Consider the following 14,609-nt stretch of genomic DNA (forward strand, 5'->3'; position numbering starts at 1 on the left):
ATACATTACCATATATAAAAAAGATAGCCAATGAAAACTTGCCATATGAATCAGGGAACTCAAACTAGGGCTCTGTAGCAACCTAGAAAGGTGGAATGGGGAGGGATGTGAGAGGGAGGTTCACAAAGGAGGGGGACATATGTATACCTTCGGTTTATTCATGTTGATGCATGGCAGAAACCAACACAATATTGTAAAGCAATTCTCCTTCAGTTAAAAATAAATTTAAGTATTAAAAAAACATTGGAAAAAAAGAGAAAAAAATAAAAATAGATTTACCATATAATCCAGCAATCTGACTCTTGGACATATATCCAGAAAAGATGAAAATTCTAATTTGAAAACATACATATACTCCAATGTTCATAGCAGCACTATTTACAAATTTACAATAGCCAAGACACAGAAGAAACCTAAATGTCCATCGACTGATGAATGGATAAAGAAGATATGATTATATATATGGTATATATGTATACACACATCTATATCATGAAACATAAAAAAAAGAATGAAATAATGCCATTTGCAGCAACATGAATGGACCTAGAGATTATCATAGTAAGTGAAGTAAGTCAAATATGTTATCGCTTATATGTGTAATCTAAAATATGACACAAATGAACTTATTTACAAAGCAGAGATAGACTCACAGACATAGAAAATAAACTTATGAGGAATTCCCTGGCGATCTAGTAGTTAGGACTGCCCCCCACTTTCACAGCCAAGGGCATGGGTTCAATCCATGGTCAGGGAAATATGATCCCAAAAGCTATGCAAGTGCTGTCAAATTTTTTAAAAGTTCCCCAGTGGGGTTACCCACAGCAGTAATCTGTTCCATGAAACACTTTTTTAATTGGCTTCCTTCCTTTCCCTGTCTCGTGACTCTAATTCCCTACTGACGCTTCTTGGGATCAACTGCCAAATAAACTATGTGCATTTACATCCTTGTCTCAGGATCTGCTTCTAGAGGAACTCAGTTCCAGGCAGGGTTTCCCCAGTGGTCATCAGTACATTCGAATTCATCCTTTCAGCAAAAAAACTGATGCAGAGGTGGGGGAGGAGCAATAGCTTGTTTCTCCTAAATTGCTTTGTGGCCCTGGGAGGAAGCAAGTAAGAATCTCTGAGGACACTAGGCGTTTTCAAGTAAGAGGGACAGCTCTTTGAGATTCTCAGAATTCCATTGGCCCCAGCACATTTCCAACCGTTGCCAATGTTCCCTAGACTATTTTGTCATATAAGAAGCTACCATTGTGGGGCCTCCAGGTGGCTCAGTGGTAAAGAATCAGCCCGCCAATGCAGTAGACTCGGGTTTGATCCCTGATCTGGGAAGATCTGGCATGCCATAGAGCAACTAAGCCTGTGCCCCACAACTACTGAGCCTGTGCCCTAGAGCCCGGGAGCCGAAACTACTGAGTCCATGTTCTCAACTACTGAAGCCTGCACACCTAGAGCCTGCTCTCTGCAACAAGAGAAGCCACTGCAGTGAGCAGCCCAGTCACTGCACCTGGAGAGTAGACCCCACTCGCCACAACTGGGGAAAAGCCTGCGCAGCAACGAAGACCCAGCACAACCAAAAAATTAATTAACTTTTTCAAAAAGAAGCTACCATTGTGCATCAGCTATACTTCAATTTAAAAAATAATTAAATTTTTAAAAAGGAAGCTACCCATGTCTTGAAAGAATCTTGTCCCATAGGAGTGGAATCATGCCCTGTGAAATTTCCCCCTGCTTTTCTTTTAGGAGAACCTTTTAGGATGTCTCTGGCAGGCTGACAAGTGTTTCTAGATGTAGGCAGTGTACCTTTACTAGGACAATATACATGATCTAAAGCGGGTACTTGGGGACTTTCCTGAGGCCCAGTGGTTAGGACTCCACGCTTCCACTGCCAGGGGAGCAGGTGTGATCCCTGGTGGGGGAAATAAGGTCCCTGCAAGTGCCAGGGCCAAAAAGGGGGTATTTTAAGTAAAGGAGCAAGTAAGCCTTTATATGTCACCCCAGAAGCTTAGATTTTTTGTGTGCGGTTCCATGAAGTTCATCTGACTGTGACTCTCAAGAGACCTGAAAACAGACTTAGAGGCTGCTTTGAGCCGTAGGTGACTCAGTGGTATAGAATCTGCCTGCCAATGCAGGAGATGCAGCTTTGATGCCGGGGTCAGGAAGATCCCCTGGAGGAGGAAATGGCAACCCACTCCAGTCCTCTTGCCTGGGAAATCCCACAGACAGAGGAGACTGGTGGGCTACCGTCTATGGAGTCGCAAAATACTCAGACACGACTTTGCAACTAAGCAAATGGGGTCCTGGCAGACAGAGATGCCTGATAGATTTCTTTCTTTTTTTCCTTTTTTAAGAGGGTGGATAGGAGGGAGGTGCATGAACAGTGTCTCTGTAGGGAGAGGAGGCGCTTAATAAACCAACTCTAATTTGCTGGGTAGGGTTTGGGGCAGTGTGACTAAGGATTTACTAGCTTCAGGTCTGGGCTGGGGCAGGCCTTCCTGGGAATGACCTGAGGTCTCTGAGTTCACACAGCAAAATGGAATAGCTGCTATAGAAAGTAGTTTGTTGGTTCCCCAAGAAGTTAAACATAGGGGCTTCCCTGGAGGCTCAGTGGTAAAGAATCTGCCTGCCAATGCAGGAGACATGGGTTCCATCCCTGACCCGGGAAGACCCACGTGCAGTGCAACTAAGCCCATATACCACAGCTATTGAGTCTGTGCTCCAGAGCACGGAAGGCAGAGCTACTGAAGCCCCAGGGCCCTGGAGCCAGCGCTCCAGATGAGAGAAGCCACCGCAGTGAGGAGCCTGTGCCCTGCAACCTGAGGCTAGCCCCGTTCACCACCGCCAGAGAAAAGCCCGTACATCCACCAGTGAAGGAGCGGATAAACAAAACTATACAACAGTGTATCTTTCAGCCATATAAAAGGTGGACAATTAGTCAGCAAAAAGTACCGATACATGCTACAACATGATAAACCTTGAAAATATGGATGAATCTTCAAAACGCGATGCTAGGTGAAAGATACCAGACAGCAGAGACTACATAGTGCATCATTTCATCTACATGAAATGTCCATAATAGGCAAATCCATGAAGACAAATTATGGTTCGGGGCAGGACTGAAGGAGGCGAGGTGGTGTTAGGCAGGCATGAATGGGGAATGACTGCTAATGGGTACAGGGTTTCTTGTGGGGTGATTAAAATGTTCTAAAATTAGTGATGATGGCTGCATGACTCTGTGAATGTACCTAAAGCCACTGAACTGTATATGTTTAAAAGGTAAATGTTATGGTATGTGAATTACATCTCAAGAATTCTGTTATAGAGATTGTTGTTGTTCAGTAGCTAAGTCGTGTCCAACATTTTGTGACCCCATATGGTGACAAATAAGCACTTGAAAAGATGCTTCTCATTATTAACTATTGGGACATATACATGAGATACTCCCACATATCTGTTAGAATGACTTTTTAAAAAGAAAAATAGTGAAAATATCAAGAACTGACAAGGTTGTGGACCCGTTGGGAGTCCACATTCTACATTGCTAGTGGGAATGCAAGATGCAGCTACTTTGGAAAACAGTTTGGCAGGTTTTTTTTTTTTTTTGTAAAGTTACATGCATGATGGCTCAATAACTTATTTTTAGGTATTTACCAAAGATGGATGAACACATGTTCATACAAAAATCTAAACTTGAATCTTATAGCAGTGTCATGCATACATCACCCAAACAAGAAACAACTCGAGGACTTCTCTGCAGTCCAGGGATAAGACTCTGAGATTCCATTGCAGAGAGGGTGGGTTCAATCCCTGGTAAGAGAATTAAGATCCCATAAGTCAATCCCTGGGTCAGGAAGATCTCCTGGAGTAGGAAATGACAACCCACTCCAGTATTCTTGCAAGCACAATCCCACAAACTGGGGAGTTTGGCAGGTACAGTCCATGGGGTTGCACAGAGTCTGGTGCAACTAAACATGCTCACATGTTCAATAGTATATAATAAGCTGCATACAGCCAAAATAAAAAGCAATCCAAATATTTCAGCTGATGAGTAACCAACCACCATGCACGCATACAATGGAAGATGAGTCAGTGACAGAAAGGAATGAACTATGGCTACAACAACATGGATGAATGTCAAATTAAATAGGTTAAGTGAAAAAAGCCAGCCTCAAAAGGCAACATACATACAATATGGGGACTTTCCTGGCCGTCCAGGGTTAGGACTCTGTGCCTCCAAGGCAGGAGGCATGAGTTCCATCCCTGATCAGGGAACTAGGATCTCACATGCTGGTATAGTGGAGCAAAAAAAAAAAAAAAAAGGCAATATACAGTATGAATCCATTTATAGGATGAATGGTAAAATAGCAGGAAGAGAAGACAGGTCAGTGCTTGTCAGGGACTGGAAGTAGAGTGAGGGACTGACTACACAGGAGCACATGGGAATTTTGGAGGTGATGGTGCTTGGCAATGTGACTATATTCTGCCAAAAATCAGAAACCTGTAAGCTAAGATGAATGAAGTGTTCTGTATGAAAATTATACTTCAATGAATCTGACTTCAAAAGAAAAAATACAAAGCAAAGAGGGAAAGAAAGTAGTCTTTCCGCTTATGTGGCTGGACCAACCATCTAACTCACTCTATCTTTCCTTCCCAGAAGGCAATCACTGTTACCAGTCTGTGTATCCTTTCAGCTTCTCAGAAATATTCTAGATATATACAAGTGCATATGTACATATGCATGTATGCATACACAATATGTGTGCATATAATTTTAGAAGCCTATTATACACTCGGTTTTACTGTGCTTTGCACCTTATATATCTTGAACATCCTCCCATATCAATACATAGCAGGTTGTCGCATTCCTTTTTCCTTTTTTTGAAGCAGGCAGACACCTTGGCTGAACTCAAGCTGCAGACTACCTCCCCTGGAAGCTAAGCAGCTGCTGAAGGGTAGCAATTCACTTTGTTTAACCACCACAGCTGGATTTGCCCTGTTTACAAGTGTCTGCTAGAGATTTCAGCAGGGCTCATGTATAGAATGTGGGTTTCCGCTTCTCTAGATCTTCCTTTCCAAGATTTCCCCCTCAATTTCCAGAGGCAGTGTTCAGGAAAGGGAAGCCCATGGCTCCATCAGGAAAGGATCTGCCAGCAATGGAGGAGACCCAGGTTTGATCCTGGGCCCCGAAGATCCCCTGGAGGAGGCAACAGCAGCACACTCCAGTATTCTTGCCTGGAAAATCCTACCGACAGAGGAGTCCGGTGGGCTCCAGTCCATAGGGTTGCAAAGAGCCAGATACGAATGAAGCGACTTAGCACATGTTCATAAACACTCAGCCCTCTGACTCTTCAGGTCAGTAAACCCAGGAATTCTGGCAGAGTTGTAGCCACCCCACCTCCAGAGCCTCCACTTAGCACAGATTTGCGCTGCCTTTGAAAACAGGACATTCACCCAGTCCTGTCCTTTTCTTCTGCGTAACGGCCACCATTAGCATCTGCCTGTCTTTGGTCATTCCGCAGTGCCCTCATGCATGCTAAGTCACTTCAGTTATGTCCAACTCTTTTCGACCCTCTGGACTGTAGTCCTCCAGGCTCCTCTGTCCATGGGAATCTCCAGGCAAGAATACTGGAGTGGGTTGCCATGCCCTCCTCCAGGGGATCTTGCCAACCCAGGGATCGAACCTTCGTCTCTTAAGTTTCCTGCATTGCCAGGTGGGTTCTTTACCACTAGCACCACCTGGGAAGCCCTCAGGTCATTAATTTATTTTTTTTAATATTTTGTCCAGCATTTATAGCTGTTAACTGCACATGACTGATCTGGGGTGTTATAAGTCCTTGACTGGAAGAGGGCCTCACTCTTTTTAACTGCCACATCTCACCTTTAGGACCACTCTGCAAGGTAATATTATTGCCTCTTGTCTGCAGAGTAAAGTGTCATATGGGCCCATTGGACCCCAGAACATTGGAGCATTTTGAGATTGAGTGTGATTTTTCCCCAAAAGATTTTATTTTTTAGCCATTTAAAAAAATTGAAGTGTAGTTAATTTACAATATGTTAGTTTGACGTGTACAACAAAGTGATTCAGTCATATATTATATACATATATAATATATGTATGTACATACATACATATTATATTCTTTTCCAGATTCTTTTCCATCACATGTTATAGCAAGATATTGAATATAGTTCCCTGTGCTATAGGTCTTGATTGTTTACCTAAGAGGATCTTCCTACTTCCTGATCCAGGGATCTAACCCATGTGTCTTAGGTCTCCTGAATTGGCAGGTAGGTTTTATACCACTAGCACCACCTGAGAAGCCCATAAATAGTAGTGTGTGTCTGTTAACACCAAGTTCCAATTTATCGCTTTCACGGTTTCCATAGGTCATTTTCTATGTCTGTGAGTCTATTTCTGTTTTGTAAATAAGTTCATTTATATCATATTTTAGATCCACATATAAGTGATATCATATGATATTTGTCTTTCTCTGTCTGACTTACTTCACTCAGTATGTTAATCTCCAGGTTCATCCATGTGCTGGAAATGGCATTATTTCATTCTTTGACTGAGTAACATTCCATTGTATATAGATTATATATCTTCTTTATTCATTTACCTGTTGATGGACACTTAGGCTGTTTCTTGGCTATTGTAAATAATGCTGCTATGAACACCAGGGCACATGTATCCTTTCAAATTAGAGGTGTTTTTGTGTGTGTGAGTCTTTTCGGCATATATGCCCAGGAGTTGGATTGCTGGATCATATGGTAATTCTGAGTTTTTCAAGGAAACTCTGCACAGTCCTCCACAGTGACTGCACCCATTTACATTCTCACCAACAGTACAGGAGGGTTCCTGTTTCTCCACACCTTCTCCAGCATTTAGTATTTGTAGACTCTACTATATGATTGTATTTGTTTATTTATTTTTGGCCGTGCTGGGTCTTTGTTGCTCCGAGGGCTTTTATCTCTAGTTGCAGGTAGTGGGGGCTACTCTCTAGTTTACGTGTGCAGGCGTCTCATTGCAGTGGCTTCTCTTGTTGCAGACCCCAGGCTCTAGGGCACACGGTGTTCAGTAGTTGCAGCACGTGGGTTCAGTAGTTGTGACTCCCGGGGTCTAGAGTTCAGGCTCAATCGATGTGGCATAAAGGCTTAGTTGCTCCAGGGCATGCGGGATTTTCCCAGACCAGGGATCAAATCTGTGTCTCCTGCATTGGCAGGCAGATTCTTTGAAACTGAGCCCCCAGGAAAGCTTGTGTTTATAGACTTCTTGATGATGACCATTCTGACTGTTGTAAGGTAATATCTAACTGTAGTTTTGATTTGCATTTCTCTAATAATTAGCGATGCCGAGCATCTTTTCATGTGCCTGTTGGCCATCTGTATGTCTTCTTTGGAGAAATGTCTATTTAGACCTTCTGCCCATTTTTTTTCTTGCCTTTTTAAAAAATTATTGGCGTATAATTTCTTTACAATGTTGCATTACTTTCTACTGTACAGTGAAGTGAGTCAGCTATACGTAAACATATATTCCCTCCCTTTTGGACTTCTTTCCCAGCATCCCCCATATTTTGATTGGGTTGTCGGGACTTTTTTTTGTTATTAAACTGTATGAGATGTTTGTATAATTTAGAAATGGATCCCTTTGTATGAGCATCATTTGCAAATATTTTCTCCCAGTTGTAGTTTGTCTTTTCATTTTCCTTGTGGTTTCCTTTGCTGCACAAAAGCTTTTAAGCTTAATTAGGTCCCATTTATGTACTTCTGTTTTTATTTCTATTACTGTAAGAGGTGGCTCAAAAAGGATATTGCTGCTATTTATGTCAAACAGTGTTCTGCCTATGTTTTCCTCTAGAAGTTTTATTGTATCTGGTATAACATTTAGGTCTTCAACCCATTTTGAGTTGATTTTTGTAAATGGTGTTAGAGAATGTTCTAAACTGATTCTTTTACATGCAGCTGTCCAGTTTTCCCAGCACCACTTATTGGAGAGACTGTCTTTTCTCCGTTGTGTAGTCTGGCCTCTTTTACCGTAGATTAATTGGCCATAAGTGCATGGGTTTATTTCTGAGCTTTCTGTCCTGTTCCATTGATCTATGTATCTGGTTTTGTGCCAGCACACATACTGTTTTGATTCCTATAACTTTGTCGTATAGCCTGAAGTCAAGGAGTCAACAGAGGAGTCTGAAGTCAATTCCTCCCACTCCAGTCTCCTTTCCCAAGATTGTTTTGACTATTGCTTTGGGGTCTCTTGTGTTTCTATACAATTTTTTAAATGTTTTGTTACAGATTATTGAAGAGATATATGCACTACCGTGGCTACTGCAGCATTATCCACAATAGCCAAGATACAGAAACAACCTAAATGTCCATGAATAAAGATGTGGTACACACACACACACAGACACACACACATACACACACACACACTAGAATACTGTTCATCTACGAGAATAAAGGAAACCCTGCCGCATGTGACAACTTAGATGGACCTTGAGGACATTACACTAAGTTAGTTAAGTCAGGCAGAGAAAGACCAATACTACATAATAAGACAGAGGCACAGATGTAGAGAACAAACACAGGACACCAAGCGGGAAAGAGAGGAGTGGGATGAACTGGGAGACTGGGATTGACACATAAACACTATGGGGGGTTGTGTGTGAGTGTGTGTGTGAGAGTGTGTGCGTGTGTGTGTGAGAGTGTGTGTGGGAGTGTGAGTGTGCATGTGAGAGTGTGTATGTGTGAGTGTGAGTGCATGTGAGAGTGTGTGTATGAGTGTGTGTGTGTGAGTGTGTGAGTGCATTGTGTGAGTTTGTGTGTGAGTGTGAGTGTGTGTGTGCATGCGTGTTTGGTCACTCAGTTGGGCTGACTCTTTGCGACTCCATGGACTATAGCCCATCAGACTCCTCAGTTCATGGGATTCTACAAACAAGAATATTGGAGTGGGTTGCCATTTCCTTCTCCAGGACACTATGGATACTCTGTGTAAAATAGATAACTAGTGAGGATCTACTGTATAGTACAGGGAACTCTACTCCATGCTCAATGGTGACTTAAATGGGAAGAAAATTTTTAAAAAAGGGGATAGAGTATCAGTTCAGTTCAGTTCAGTTTAGTCGCTCGGTCGTGTCTGATTCTTTGCGACCCCATGAATCGCAGCACGCCAGGCCTCCCTGTCCATCACCAACTCCCAGAATTTACTCAAACTCATGCCCATCGACTCGGTGATGCCATCCAACCATCTCATCCTCTGTCGTCCCCTTCTCCTCCTGCCTCCAATCCCTCCCAGCATCAGGGTCTTTTCCAATGAGTCAACTCTTCGCATGAGGTGGCCAAAGTACTGGAGTTTCAGCCTCAGCATCAGTCCTTCCAATGAACACCAAGGACTGATCTTTAGGATGGACTGGTTGGATCTCCTTGCAGTCCAAGGGATTCTCAAGAGTCTTCTCCAACACCACAGTTCAAAAGCATCAATTCTTCTGCACTCAGCTTTCTTCACAGTCCAACTCTCACATCCATACATGACCACTGGAAAAACCATAGCCTTGACCAGATGGACCTTTGCTGGCAAAGTAATGTCTCTGCTTTTTAATATGCTGTCTAGGTTGGTCATAACTTTCCTTCCAGGGAGTAAGTGTCTTTTAATTTCATGGCTGCAGTCACCATCTGCAGTGAATTTGGAGCCCAAGAAAATAAAGTCTGACACTGTTTCCACTGTCTCCCATCTATTTCCCATGAGGTGATGGGAACAGATGCCATGATGTTAGTTTTCTGAATGTTGAGCTTTAAGCCAACTTTTTCACTCTCCTCTTTCACTTTCATCAAGAGGCTTTTTAGTTCATTTTCACTTTCTGCTATAAGGGTGGTGTCATCTGCATATCTGAGGTTACTGATATTTCTCCAGGCAATCTTGATTCCAGCTTGTGCTTCCTCCAGCCCAGAGTTTCTCATGATGTACTCTGCATATAAGTTAAATAAGCAGGGTGACAATATACAGCCTTGACGTACTCCTTTTCCTATTTGGAACCAGTCTGTTTTTCCATGTCCAGTTCTAACTGTTGCTTCTTGACCTGCATACAGGTTTCTCAAGAGGCAGGTCAGGTGGTCTGGTATCCCCATCTCTTTCAGAATTTTCCACAGTTTATTGTGATCCCACAGTCGAAGGCTTTGGCGTAGTCAATAAAGCAGAAGTAGATGTTTTTCTGGAACTCTCTTGCTTTTTTGATGATCCAGCAGATGTTGGCAATTTGATCTCTGGTTCCTCTGCCTTTTCTAAAACCAGCTTGTATGTAAAACTAATTCACTCTGCTGTACAGTAGAAATTAACACAACATTGTAAAGGTACTATACTCCAATAAAAAATTTTTTAATAAAAATGTTCTAGTTCTGTGAAAGATGTCGTAGGTAATTTGATAAGGGATTGTGAGTGTGGGTGTTGTATTTTTGGTTTGCAGTTTGCTTGTTTGTTTTTTTGGTCTTTTTATTTTGGCAAATTAAATACTTTCAGTGTGACCTTAGAAAGGTCACTTAACTTCAGTTCTCATTTATAAATCTGAATAATGATGATGTTTTCCCTACAGGGTGAACCTGATAGTCAGTGCAATAATGCAACAATGTTCACATGGCACTTAGTCTATGCAGGTATTGCTCTCGGGGGATTTAGTTTTTCCAGTAACCTGTGAGTGAGGTACTGTTATTATCAGCTGCACTGGACAGTGAGGAAAACCAGGGCACAGCAAGTTTACCTGGCTTGTTCGGTGCCCCTCACGTAGTACGTGGCAGAGCTGGGATTTCCACCAAGACTATGCGCTGCCTGCATCTGTGCACTTAACCACGTGCAACCAGGAATGTGGAGGCTCTTTATCCTAGCTGTGCATCAGAAACACCTGCACATCCTGCCAAGTCCTGCTGAATCAGACCCTTCAGGCTCTGCTTTGGAAACCAGCTCTATGCCTAGTCACAGAGTCAGGGCTCAAATATGGGCATCCTTTTCTCCTCCCAGTTTCCCTCTGCCAGCCTCACTGGGGAGGATCTCTACCACCAGCCCCTTCCCCTACCAAATCACAGACCTAGATGATTAGGGTTACCTTTGACTCATTCCTGCCAGATCTGTGTCACCAGCTTGCACAACAGGTGGAACAGGCTCCAGGAGCTACCGGAAGAAACAGCTCTCCTTTGGATCATCCTTCCCCACCTATCCGCAGTGTAACCCTGGCCGCGTGACCACTGGGAATGATGCTATGAGCCACGGTGTATGTGCCACCCAGACTCTGCCTTTAAATGGCCACACCTGACAGCTCCATGCTATCCCAGGCCCCCTGAAGTTCCTGGAACCTCCCAGATGCTTCTGAGGATAATTATAGTTCAGCTGTGGTATCAGTCATACTCAAATTGCTCTGAATGTTAACACGAGAGGGTCCTGCCTGAGTTCTCATACTCCTCTAGGACATTCCCCTCTAAATCAATATTTGTTTAAATGGCTTTTATGGTCCTATGTGATTGGGCCCCTGCATATGCTTGTGGCCTAAGCTCGGACACTCCCCATCAATATCCGTGCCTCAGCCATCCCAGCCTTTTGACTGTCCCTTGATTACACCTTAGGGCTCTTGCACAGGGCATTCATCCTGCCTGGAATCATCTTAGAACCTCACACTCAAATGGCACCTGCTCACAGAGGCCTCTCCTGACCATCCAGTGTTAAGTCACCCTCAGCCACCACCCCCATCACTCTCCATCTCCCTAACCTGGTTTAATTTTCCTCATAGCACTTACCACATTCTACAGTTATCTTCTCTCTACTTATCTAGTTGCTTATTGTGACATTCCTCGACTAGAACAGAAACTCTAGGATAGCAAAAGCCTCGCCCATCGTGTTCACAGCCTTATCCTACATGCCTAGAACAATGCTAGGAACAAGCTGTCACTCAATAAGTATCCATGTCAGCAGCAGCAAATCAAAGGCTGGGTAGACACCAAGTCAGGCACAGGGGATAGACACAGCGAGGAACCCCCAACAGAGAGACTCTGTGCACCCACTGGGTCTAAACCTGGCTCTATCACTCCTAACTGTGACCGTCGCCTCCCCTCTGAGGGATGCGACCTTGGGCTTCCTTCTCTGAGCCTTGGCTTTCCTCCTGCATGAAACAGGAAAAAGAATCAGACCTACCTCCCAGGGTCATGGTAAAGGTAAGCGGGATACTGCAGAGCCCGGCCCATCAGATCAGCAATCCTGGGTACAGAGTTGGGGGGATGGGCGCACACAAAGCCTGAGAGATGGCCTGTGTAACTAGAGGCACCCCATTTGTACTTCCTTTAACGGGTAGATTCAAGGCCACAGCCCTGCTTTAATCTACCAAGCTTGTTACTGCTAGAGAAGCCAGACAGAGCCACTTATCAAGAGTCATTTTATTGTTGATCTTGTTCAGTTGCTCAGTCACGTCCAGCTCTTTGCGACTCCATGGACTGCAGCATGCCAGACTTCCCTGTCCTTCACCATCTCCCAGGAGTCGTTTTGGAACTCTACAGATAATTATCCAGCACATTCCAGGTGCCTGCCGGGAGACACAGCTGGAGCAGATGCAGTCTGTGCCCTCTGCAAACTTAATCCAGGAGCAGAGATAAGATAAAACACAGGACTGAAGATAACAGGGAAGAAGTGTGAGATGAAAGAAGGTGGGAGACAGTCTGCTGGCAGTGGATCAGCTTTGCTCCTGATACCCAAAGAGAGGGTACCTCTCCTTGTGGGCCCCTCCGTAGGACACCCCTGCAGTCACATAGCGTCATGGTTAGGAGACTGCCCCGCCCAGCCAGGCACACCCTGTTTGAAATGGTGGATCCTATGAGACATCAAGCATACAACTTCACCTCTCTGAACCTCATTGCCTTGTTTATAACGTGGGGATAATATCAGGCCTTATTCGCAGGGTTCTTGGGAGAATTTAAGGAGGTTTGCATTGAAAATACTTGGCACAGGGCACGGTGAATAGGAAACGGGTGGCAAATGCCAGCCAAAGCTGTTGTGTTGTTATGTTTACCTGCACTGGAAGTGCTTCAAAGAAGCATTTCTAGCATTTGCCACATGTATTTATGTGGAGCTTCTATGCCACACACTGTCAGGGAATTATATTAACAAGCTTGTGAGGAAAATACTGGTTTTTTGTCTTTTTTTTTACACATAACATAAAATGTAAAAATCATTTTTAAATGTACTGCTTAGTAGTCTCAAGTGTATTTACAAAGTAAATAGAGTAAGTAAATAGAGATCTGTGCAACAGATCTCTAGAGCTTTCTGTCTAATGAAACTGAAACTCTTCCCATTTCCCCCTCTGCCAATCCCACTTTCTGTTTGTGTGTGTGTATAGTCGCTCAGTCGTCTCCGACCCTTTCTGACTCCAGGAACTGTAGCCCGCCAGGCTCCTCTCTCCATTGATTTTCCAGGCAAGAATACTGGAGTAGGTGGCCATTTCTTACTCCAGGGGATCTCCCCGACCCAGGGATCAAACCCGTGTCTCTTGCGTCAGCAGGCACCGGCAGGCCTGGGCAGGCAGGTTATTTTATTGCTGAGCCAGCAGGGAAGCCCACTTTCTGTTTCTAGGAAAGCACGATTTTAACTCTGTCTTACAAATCAAGAAACTAAGACCAGGACTTCTCTGATGGTCTGGTGGTTAAGAGTCCCTGCTTCCGATGCAAGAGGCTCTGGTCCATCTCTGGTTGGAGAACTAGGATCCCACATGATGCAGGGCACAGCACCAGCCCCACCCCCCCAACCCCAACGCCCCCCCCCCCGCCCCCAAAAGAGAGGAAACCAAGATCGGCTACATGCTTTGTGGGACTCAGGGCAAAATGAAAATGAAACTTTTAAGGAATGTTTAGACGGCAACAGCTGGGCATTAAACCAAGCACAGGATCCTTCTGAGTGCAGTCACGTGAGCCCATAAAACATCCCTGGAGGAAACCAAGGGCCAGAGAAGTTAAGTTACTTTCCTAAGGTCACACAGCAAGTTTGGGAGCCTCGAAAATCACACGACTTTCCTTCCTTATTGTAAATTTCCTGCAGGCAGGGACTTTGATAGGTTTACTGCAGATTGCCCAGCAGCCGGCACAGTGCCTGCCTGGCACACACTGACGCTCATTACATACTTCCTATCTGAGGGAATGAACGAATAGGTCGGATTCACCCTAGACAGATGAAGCTTCTCAGAGGTTCTGAGCTTTGCCTGGTCTCTGGCACAATAACATTTCCATTCCTGTTCCTCTTCTGTGTTTACGCAGAACCCTTGCATTCCTCGAAGCAGCAAGCGTGGCGTGTGTCTGTCTATACCTAATGTTCCCTGACGCTTTTATGAGGCCTCACCTCTTCAGAACATTCCTGGTTTTGAGTCCCACTTTTATGGGGTGGAGTGAAGTTAGAAGACAGAGGACAATGTGAGGTCACTGGGGCCATGTTCTGACTCCAGGTCCCCCAGGTCAACCCAAGTCTGATGGACAAGTAGACTCTCTGACCTGAACACAAGAAAACTAGAACCAAAATATACAAGTATAAGCAAAACATGAGGTTTGTTTGCTTGTTTTTATAGTTATGGCTTTAAGTGCTACAAGAGTTT

The sequence above is a fragment of the Cervus elaphus genome, chromosome 10 (genome assembly GCF_910594005.1).
Source record: "Cervus elaphus chromosome 10, mCerEla1.1, whole genome shotgun sequence".
NCBI classification, from domain to species: domain Eukaryota; kingdom Metazoa; phylum Chordata; class Mammalia; order Artiodactyla; family Cervidae; genus Cervus; species Cervus elaphus.